The sequence below is a fragment of the Marmota marmota genome, unplaced genomic scaffold (assembly GCF_001458135.2).
Source record: "Marmota marmota marmota unplaced genomic scaffold, marMar, whole genome shotgun sequence".
NCBI lineage: Eukaryota > Metazoa > Chordata > Mammalia > Rodentia > Sciuridae > Marmota > Marmota marmota.
The window spans coordinates 2,722,121-2,732,578 of record NW_026000082.1 but is presented as its reverse complement, the minus strand read 5'-3'; the positions used below and the strand labels follow the sequence as shown (position 1 = coordinate 2,732,578).

Below are 10,458 nucleotides of genomic sequence, written 5' to 3'. Positions count from 1 at the left end.
CAGCCCTTTTCATGGGCTCCCACCCAGCCAGCCCTTTGGCAAACTACCTCCTGTCCTGCCAGAAACCTTCTACTTAACAACAAATTCCTTTGATCCACTCCTTAGTCATTCTATTCATTCTAAATGATAAATGAACATCCATAATCACTAGACAGAATGATGCAAAAGGGAGAGAAGCATCTCAGTTCTGTACTCGGGGAGCTCAAGTTCAGGGCCGGATGCAGGCTTGCTAAAATCTGGAATACAGCAATTTTATGTGCTGTGAAGAGAAAGGCTTGGGAGGCCCAAAGAGAAGGATAAATGGAGACATGAAAATCAGCCAGCCCTGCTATTAAAACCTTCAAAATTCTGGCCACGCTCTGAGGAATTCAACCAGGTTGTCCCCCCACACAGAAACCAACACAATGTGCTTGCTGCTATTGTCATCGTTACTACCGTCCCAGGGCCCAGGGGTAAGCAGGTCAGAGTCTCAGCTGTTGGCTCTTGTTTTTTTCCTTTCCATTTTCCGAGGCTGCCTGGCCACAACCCCCAGGTCAAAGCCCTCTGACCAGGCAAATGGCCAGAGGCTGCTGGAATAGACCAATTCTGCTTTTATGAGGGCACCCAGCTGCATGAATTTAAGAGCTGGACTTGGCGAAGCAGGGGTAAGTAGCCAGAGTCACTGCAGCAGGAAGAAGCCTGTGAGGAGACTAGGGGGGGCGGGGCGGGGGGGGGAGGGGATCAATAAAAGACAGTATCAAATTACCACAGGTCACCAGGCGGGTGGTGTGACAGGAAGAGTGAGATCACCAAGTCTTCACAGACACCACTAGATGTTAAGAAACAGGAGATGAATGTGGGTCTGGTGACAGCCTGCCCAGAATTGTTCTGAACCTTCTCTGTCAGCCATTTTCTAGGTATTTGGGCCCCCCAGAAATTATGCCCTAATTGGGCTCCAACAGAACCTATTGTCTCCTTCGGGAATGTGACCAGTAATATAATAATAGAATAGCTGGCCCAGACCAGGCTGTGTTTTTCTTGGGCATCTTTATCTGCATAAACATTCTGAGCTGCATTTTTATCTGACCCAGATGGTCTATAATAATTTCCTACGATTATTCCTCTTGTTCCTTTTATCTTTTATTTCCATCCAAATGTATTTTGTCCCACAGCCAACTTATTTATTATGTGACATTCTTTCTCCTCTCAGACACAATATCTGCCTTGACCCAAGCTGGCATAATTCCCCCTAGCCTGTTGTGTCTATCCTTGTATAAACTTTCCATATCCAAATTATTCCAAGTCTGTTTCTGGTTTTAGCCCCTCCTTGGTAATCCTTGTTACATAATGTGTCTATTATATCTCTTGGTATTTGTTTTTTCTTTCAGTTCACTTCTTACCATGCATGTGAAAGTCATTTGTAAGGAGAGCTGTTTAGAGTTTGCTTTTATTTTTTTTCCCCCCTTCGGTTTCTTTTAGGGTTCTGCCTCCATCCTTGGAGTTCTTTTAATCTCTGACCCTGCTCCCTCTCGCAACCCCCTCGGTTTCCCCATAACATTCTAGTTTATACCTTCTTCTCAGATGTATGCAATTTTGACTATGGTGGCTTTGAGTGTTGCTGTGTGGTTTTGCAGAAGTTGGCTGTCTTTCATTAACTTTCCAGCTTCTACCATTCATTTGTTCAATGGGAACTCCATTCAAAATCACTTTTATCCTCGTATGTGCCTGGGGCCTGAAGGAAGTCAGATAGAAACTAGAAAAAAAAAGTATAATACACTCATCTTATGCTTTCATGAGACTTCCGCTGTCTATAAAAACTCCAGAATATTCAATTCCCTAGCACCACGCACACATAAAAATGTCCACAATAACCAGCTGGAAAGGGAAAGTATTTTATCCAACTGTCTGTTTGGCCTAGAGGGAGTCACATAGTTTGAACTATTTTTTTTTCCCATCAGATTCTTTACTCTGTATCCCTGATCCTCAAGCAACTGTCCTGTTTGTTATTGTTTTGTGTATGCAAGGGTATGGGAGAGTGTGCTTCACCTACAGGCTCCCTCCACATTCATAGAAAAGCTTTGAACAGAGTGTCGCAGGTAAATCTGTGCTTCCTTTACCGTTTAATTTGGCCAACAGTGGTACTACGCAGCAGAGGCAACACTTAAATTTATCTTGCAGGAATGTACATTTCTTAGGAGGGGCGATGTCATTCTCCTTATTCATCCTCTTTGGGTCTCAGTTGAAATTAGAGACGTTATCAATAATATCTACTCAGGAGGACTCCTGCCGGGATTATTAAAATGCTATCTAGGAAGAAATATTCTAGTAATGTTGGTCTAATAACAAGATGCAACTAGGAAATCATAGTATTATTTGCAAAATTTTTGTGCTAAGGAACTAGTGAATAATCAAAAAAAAAAAAATGAAGAAAAAGGAGGAGGAGGAGGAGGAGATTATTTTTTCCTGTAGGAGTACTTTAGCCTAGGAGAATCCAGATGAGCATAATTAGCAGATAACTTTGCTTACCTGAGGGCAATGCTGAGATCCCATCCTGACAGCTGTGTAGTTTCAAGTTTAGAGGGAACAGAAACCAGGAAAGGGTCTCTTTGGGTCCAGAGAATAAATTTAGTCAACAAAATTTCCAAAATATTCTTGTTATTAAAATACATGAGGCAATTTCTTTTCACTGTATTCAGAAACATGAAAAGGGAAAGAAATCATGTTTTTGTTTTTCGGGTTAGGAACAGATTCAGAAGTGTTTCCTCTGTGAAAATAGTGAAAGTATTTTTCTAACTGTGTGATTTTAGGCAGATTACTTAGTCTTTCTGTTTCTTCACATGCAAAACAAAGTAATAGTACTGATCAATTAGGGCAGTTGTGAGGACTTTTTTTTTCTTTGAATGTATGGAAAACCCTTATTCTTTTTGCTCAGCACATTGTAAGCACTCAATAAAAGCTTAGAAAGCCAAAGCCCCAAAAGAATTTCATTTGCACAAAGTCTCAAAAAAAAAGAGACACTACAAAGAATGAAGTCAAGGTTCATTCAGTTAATGTCAAGTATTAGGGCTTTTCCCATCACACTGCTAGGACCTTAAAACCTGTCCTTTATACTTACCCTCTTCTATTACCATTTGATCACATCTGGCCATCTTCCATCATGGTGTAAATTGTTCATGGAAAAGAGAATTGTTTCTACCTTAGGCAGACCTTTTGACCTAGGTTAAGGTCATTGATTTGGGGAGACAAGTTTGCCATAAACCAAGCTGACAATCAGGTGTTCTCCTAAGTGTCTGATGCTGCTGTGGCCCTCCTCTCTGCCAAATGGTTAGCTCTTTAGGCAAGGTCCAAGTCTTAGCTATGTGTGTAGATCCCTGAGACTTGTCAACTTCTTATTGTTGCTTATGTCTTCAAAAATAGACTAGAAAGAAGCCAGGTACAGTGGTGCACACCTGTAATCCCAGCAGCTCGGGAGGCTGAGGCAGGAGGATGGCAAGTTCAAAGCCAGCTTCTGCAAAAGCGAGGCACTGGGACTGGGGTTGTGGTTCAGTGGTAGAGGGCTCACCTAGCACGTGTGAGGCATTGGGTTCCATCCTCAGCACCACATAAAGATAAATAAATAAATAAGGTGCTGTGTCCATCTAAAAAACAAGTGAGGCATTAAGCAACTCAGTGAGACCCTGTCTCTAAATAAAATCTAAAATAGGGCTGGGGATGTGACTCAGTGGTCAAGTGGCCCTGAGTTCAATCCCTGGTACACACACACACACACACACACACACACATATGTAGTACTAATACTTTATAACAAGCTTGTTAAAGTGTTATTGACTACACACATACATACACAGAGAGAGAGAGAGACAGAGAAACTAGAAAGAAACTTATAAATATTAGTAATCAAGCCTTATAAATGGTTTCTAGTATTTATTTATTTACTTTTGAGCTGGAGGGATCCAACAAGGGCCTTGCACATAGTCAGCAAGCTCAGTCCCACTAAGCCACATCCCCTTTGCTTGCATTATATGTTATATGTCATTGACACTTTTATTTCTCCCTTCCACCCATTTAACAATGGAGGACACCAAGCTCAAAGCATGTGCCCAAGGTCACACTACTCATAACTGCTGCAGGAATAGGGGCCAAGAGTGACTGACACCAGATCTTCATTATAAGAAAAGGTGAGGGGTGAAGAATTCACACACTGACTCTACCTATTCTGCCACAATTTAATCTAATTTATAATTTATTTCTACCAGACTTCACATATCCGTTTTTTTTTTTTTTTTTTTTTTTTTTTTTTTNTGTTTTTTCAGAAGCTTTTAATTATTATGTAGTCAAATACAATAACAACATAGATTTTGCTTTCCTTTTTTTTTTAGAGAGAGAGAGAGAGAATTTTAATATTTATTTTTTGGTTTTCGGCGGACACAACATCTTCATTTGTATGTGGTGCTGAGGATCGAACCCGGGCCGCACGCATGCCAGGCAAGCGCGCCACCGCTTGAGCCACATCCCCAGCCCCACATATCCGTTTTAGGAGAGAAAAAAAATTCACATGGTTCACTTTTCTCAAGCCTAGGCTAACCCATTTGCTAACAGAAAATTAACATTTTTTAAACCAACATCATTTATGCATTTCTTTTTATCAGGAGATGGGTTCTGACTGATTTTGAAGCCAAGGGGATCAGCTCCATTTCAGCCCAGAGTTTGGCTGTTGGCAGGACAGCGTGTGTTTAATTCAACCCATAGTACCATTTAATTGTAGAAGAATCAAAGTTCTCTTTTATGTGACATTCTTTCTCTCTTCAAACATTCTATCTGTTTTGATCCATCCTGGCTTCATGTTGGGGTTAGGTTTAGAAACTGTCAAAAACACTTTAACAAGCTTGTTATAAAGCACGAGTACAAGAGAATCGTCTGAGCAAATTAATGTTTCAACACAAGAAAATATTCTGAGGTTATTTTTAGTGTTTGAAAACAAGGACCAAGAAGCCATGGGGGAAAAAAAGAAAGAAGAGAGAATCAAAATGCAGTCATTGCAAATTTTTTCATCTGAAATGATTAATAAGGTGTATGTTTTGAATCATCATTACCTTTTCCACCAGCCATATTTTATGACTTTAAGTAATTATATAAAACATTTTTTAAAATCTTGAAGTCTGTTCACACATGGAAGCTAATCTATGTCCAATGAATAATGAGAAGATCTACAGAAAAACTGTGGTTTGGGAGTATAGTTCAGTGGTAGAACACTTGCCTAGCATGTGCAAAGCCTTGGGTTCAATCTCCAGTCTTATGGAAAGAAAAAAAACCAAAAAACTTGTCAACAAAAAGTCCTTACTACTTTATATTAAGTATAAAGAAAATCAAATGAGAAATCTTTGTATTTTCAATTTTTTAAAAAAGTCAATTTTAATTGTATTTTAAAGATTTACCTCAATCTGATTAGTCAGCATGTAAGTTATCTTATTTAGCAACTTAAGCATTCTATATTCTTTAGTTTTCTTATCAACACAAAAGCAGCAATTTATATAGCACAGTACCTAAAAAAACTAAAGTGTTTTTATACAACTGATTTCTGATTTGTTATAGAACTTTCTTTTATTTAAAGCTGATTTGATTCTTGAAGAGAGAATGTATTTCTGATTTCATATTTTTTCTCCCCCCAAATGGGTTTGTATTATACGGTTTTAACTACCTTAACATGATCTTGGGCCATTAGTAGGTTAGGCAAGGCTGCCAGAATTTTATCTTTTGGGGATTGTGCTATCTTTGAGGAACTATTCTAAAGGACACTGGAATGAGATATGTATCTAGCAGGGTGAAGGAGATTCATTAATAGATTAATAATTAGTATAGATTAATTAGTGCAATCCCGGAAAGAGAAAAGGAGAGTTTAGAGCCCACAGTGAGTCTCCACTAAAATGAAGAATCTCCATACTCCTTAATCCCTAGGCCTCAGCAAAGAGGAGGAAATGCAAAACCCCTTCCTCAGATCTAAGTAAGATGCTGAAATCCCAGTTGTATGTAGTAAGGGAAATTCTTCTTCATCTGTATTTTTTCCAAGGTGTCAATGTGCTAGGACAATACCAGATTGTTGATGTAACAGCATAGAAAGCTATTGGTGGCCCTGAATTTACATTTAAAGTTGTTTTTTTTACCACTTGGATACCTGATTGCAAAACAGTATAATAAGTTTTCCTGTGAGTTTATCATCTATTGATTCCTAGAATAGGAAATCACAGAAATATAAAACTATATTGGGGAGTCTAAGAACAAAAATCTCCTCAAAGCATTGGAAAATTTCAATAATGCAAACTAAGAATTAGAAGAGTGTGGGGCTGGGTAATTTACACGCCATGAGCTGTTAAGTCTGGAAGAGGTCAAATTTTGCAGAGCAAGTTCAGTAAGTTGCTGATTTGCAACAAATACTAGAGTGAACTCCTCATTCACACCTCTCTAGTGGTTTCTTATAAGTTTCTTTGGTATATTTTTGTTTAAGATATCATGGGTGTTTAAGCTTCACTTTTGTTGTTTTCTTTGATATCAAAGGTACATCTCAAGCTTTCAAGTGAATTTGTGTAAAGTTCAGGAAAAAAAAATAATCAGTCCTCCCTTTGGATAGACATAGCCCTGCATCATGGTGCAGGGATCATATCTCTCTGCTGGGCTTCCTGGGAGGGCCAACAACCTGTACAACTCTATATGGTGACTCCAGAGAATTTTGTCATTTGTGGCACTAATGAGATAAACACTTCAGTCATGATTCTTAATGGTGTGAATCACTTTTTTCCTAAAAGACTCATGACAAACAGACCCCATGGCTCCCCAATTTCTGATATTCCTTTCCTGCAGTGTCCTCTTACACTGAATAGGTCTGTCTTTGCAATTAGAATATTTCAGGGATAACAGACTTGTAAGGCTAAGTCATAAAAGATAACTGCCGCTCTTTTGGATCACTTGCTCCAGAAAAAGTGAGTTCCATGGTATAAGGCCTTTTCAGCAGCCCTAAAGAAGCTTCCCTTAACAGCCAGGTGAGCACGCCATCTTGAAGCAGATCCATCAGCCCCAGTAAAGTCTTCAGATGACTGCAGCCCTGGCCAAATTCTTGATTATAACTTCATAAAAGATCCAGGTCAGAATCGCCAATTTTTTTCTCACAAATGAATGATCCACAGAAACTGTGAAATAGTTCTTTTTGCTTATTTTAACCTGCAAAGCATTGGAGTAATTTATTACACACTAAGTGCTTTACACAAATTAACTTACTGAATCTTCACAAGAAGATTCTTAGGGGAAGTGGTCTCCTCCAAAGATGAGAGCTCTTTGGCTTAGAGATTGCATGGGGCCTCTAATTTTCACCTCTTAGCATTTGGTATGAAAGAGGCAGATCTGCGGTGTCACTTCATTTGCTCTGAAGCAAAATAAATATTTCTCAAAACTGATGCCTCCTTACTTTATAGTGTAGGATCTATACTTATCTGCAAGAATGATATGTAAGGGGGGTGCAAACCTCCTTTAGTTTCCCTAACTAAATGTGGTTTATAATTTTGAATCAAATTGCTGATTTCTCCATAATCAAATTCAGTGTTGTGCTCTTCACTCTATCCCTCACCTTTGTACCATCAGGGAAGCCATTTGTTCTGACATGGTAAGGCATCTGACCCTCAGTTATCCTCTGCCTTTTGCAGGTGTCTGATGAAGTACACTTCTTTCCCATCATTTTTTGGTCTTTGGCCTTTATGTCTGCAAGCATCCATTAAGATTGGCTTTGATCCACCCTGGCCATCCACTGACAGGTCCATGTATTCTTTATCCCAAACACGGAGCTCTGTTAAGCCTATTGGCCTCTCTAAGCCCAATCGGCACCTCTTACTGCTTCATGTTGTATGTTTAAGAATTTATAAAACTGTCCTTAAACCCATCACTTGGCCATTGCTTTTCTGATGTTTAGTACCATAGCTAATACAGATTTGCCTTTTTACAGGTCCAGCACCTCTCCAGCAGCCCTAAGGAAGTTCCCCTAAATAGCCATGTGACTACGCCATCTTGAAGCAGATCCATCAGCTCCAGTAAAGCCTTCAGATGACTGAAGACCAAATTATTGATTATAACTTCCTGAAAGATCCAGGTCAGAAGCACCAATTTATTTCTTCCAAAATGCCTGTTCCACAGAAACTGTGTGAAATAGTTCTTTTTGCTTATTTTAATCTGCAAAATAATGGAGTAATGTATTACACACTAATAGATAAATAATGCAAAATCATTGTTCTATCTCATCTTTTATCTTTAATAAATACCTAAGACATATACAGTTTTCTTCTATGTAAAACAGATGATAACAACAACAGCTCTCCCACAGGTTGAGTTTGAAGATGAAAAGAGATTATGCCTACATAATCCTACTGGGACCCTCATAAACTCCCAACCATGGCTGTCATCTCCTTAGCTCTTGCCGGGGCCTACCTCTAACATGCTGTGTATTAGAGGCACTGTGAGGCCAGCAGAGTTTTATCCAGCATGGGGTGAAGTGGGCTAGTGAGCCAGGGAGAGTTGACCTGCCACACACAGCAGCCAGGCCTGGGCATGGTGGGGGCACCTGCTGCAGAAGCCTGCTCCTCCTGAGTGCTGTAGCTCTAGAACCCCCAGCATGCACAATCCACTCAGCAACCTGTTGGGAAACTGTGATTACAGATGAGAGAATGGAAGTGGGGCAGACTTGAATTAAAGTTTGGACTCAAGAGTTGACCTATAGCTGGTTCTTTACCAAACTAATTTGCATAATTTTGAACCAGTAGCCTTGTTACTTTTCCAAACCCTGATTAGCATAAGACTGATCCAATAGTGTTGACCCAAGTGCTATGTAAATCCCTAGATTAACACACTCAGAGGGGGAAACCTGCTATAGGATTCCTTCTGGAACTGCTAGAATTCTGTTCCTGTTTCTCTTTTTCAATAAATCCAACTCTTACCCTCGCTTATCTTCACCTATGGATTTTACAAGGCAAGAATTCAGGTGTTGAGGTGAGCTGCTGGGGTTTGCTGCAACACCGAAGGGCTCAGCCTGCCATTAAGAGCTGCCATACTTCTGGGCTGCAGGTGCCTACAGTTTGTGCAGAACCCTCCTGCCAGCAGAAGCAGACAAACCCTGGTTAGGAGGTGAAAATTAGATTCTCTATTTGTTAAGCTATCCTTCAATATCTAGGGGCCTCCAATAGCCAGGACAGGAGCTCAGGACCCCCTTCTCAGAGAGAGTTTCTGAGGTCTGGCTCTCTTGCATTTGCTATTGCCCCTGCATGTTGATTTTATCTTAAAGATAATTGCTATTCTCTTTTAAGATCATGATGCATTTTTTCAACTTCTTTATGATATTAAATTTATGTACTAACTTTTATAGAATTTGCCTCTGGTTTTTCAAAGTTGGCTTTGAGCATGGAGAAAACATCTTTTCTCTTTCAAGAATTCCAGGTCTTACAAATCAAAAGCTCTTTTTGATTTTCAAGACCATTGTCTCTGTGGAAGTTTAAAATGTATTAGTTAATATGGATGCCATAATCAAATGCCACAGATTGGGTAATTTAAACAGTGAAAATTAATTTTCTCAAAATTCTGGAGGACTGAAATCCAAGATCAAGGTGCCGGCAGTGTTGGTTTATCCCGAGGCCTCTCTCCTTGCCTTGAAGATGGCCACCTCCTCTCCAGGTCCTCATGTGGCCTCCCCTCAGTCTGTGCCTTGGATGTGTCCTAATCTGTTCTTATAAACATACCTGTCATATTGGATGAGGATGCAACTATGTAACCTCGTTGACCTTTATTACCTCTCTCAAGGCTCTACCTCCAAATACAGTCACATTCTGATGTACTTGGGTGGGGGGCTATGATTTTGATATATGAATTTAGGGGTAGGGCACAATTCAGTTCATAATACCAAATATCTATTTAGAAACTCAGGTAACTTCTAAGTTTTCTTTGGGTTCATTTCTGTTCTCTTTTCTATGAGGCAAATCAGCACAGGTTGCAGAGACTGACCTAATGGATGGAGGATCTCAGAAATCTACATTGTTTCCAATAGACTGCATGGCCCTTCATGACCTGGTTTCACCTACTTCTCCAGCCTCTTCTCTCAGTTCATTTTCTACCTCCAGTCAAAGATTTCTTTCAAAATTCCCACCACAGCTCTCACATTGGTATCTTCAAAGATGTTGTTCCCCCATCTGAAATGCTTTTCTTCATTCTATTTCCTTCCCTTTGCTAACCGCTCCGAATCATTCATGTCTCGCATTATGCTTTTTCTGGCACCTAAAACTAGGTTAAGCTTCCCTATGTGGTAAGCTTCCCATAGCACATGATTGTACTTAATATTTTATAGAACTCTGCCATTATACTTTCCAGTATTTATTTAATATCTGTATCTTCCACTAGGCCATAAGCTCCAAAGAGGCAAGGATTGTATCTGGGTTGGTCACTGCCTTATCTAGT

General features: G+C 39.8%; 1 long non-coding RNA gene across 1 annotated transcript; it reads left to right on the top strand.

Annotated features, from left to right (window-relative positions):
• The first annotated feature begins 331 nt into the window (after positions 1-331).
• On the top strand, positions 332-8,245 carry LOC125610383. Its single transcript, XR_007340410.1, has 2 exons — positions 332-644; positions 7,967-8,245. It is a non-coding gene; the product is annotated as an uncharacterized LOC125610383 (long non-coding RNA).
• The last annotated feature ends 2,213 nt before the right edge of the window (positions 8,246-10,458 follow it).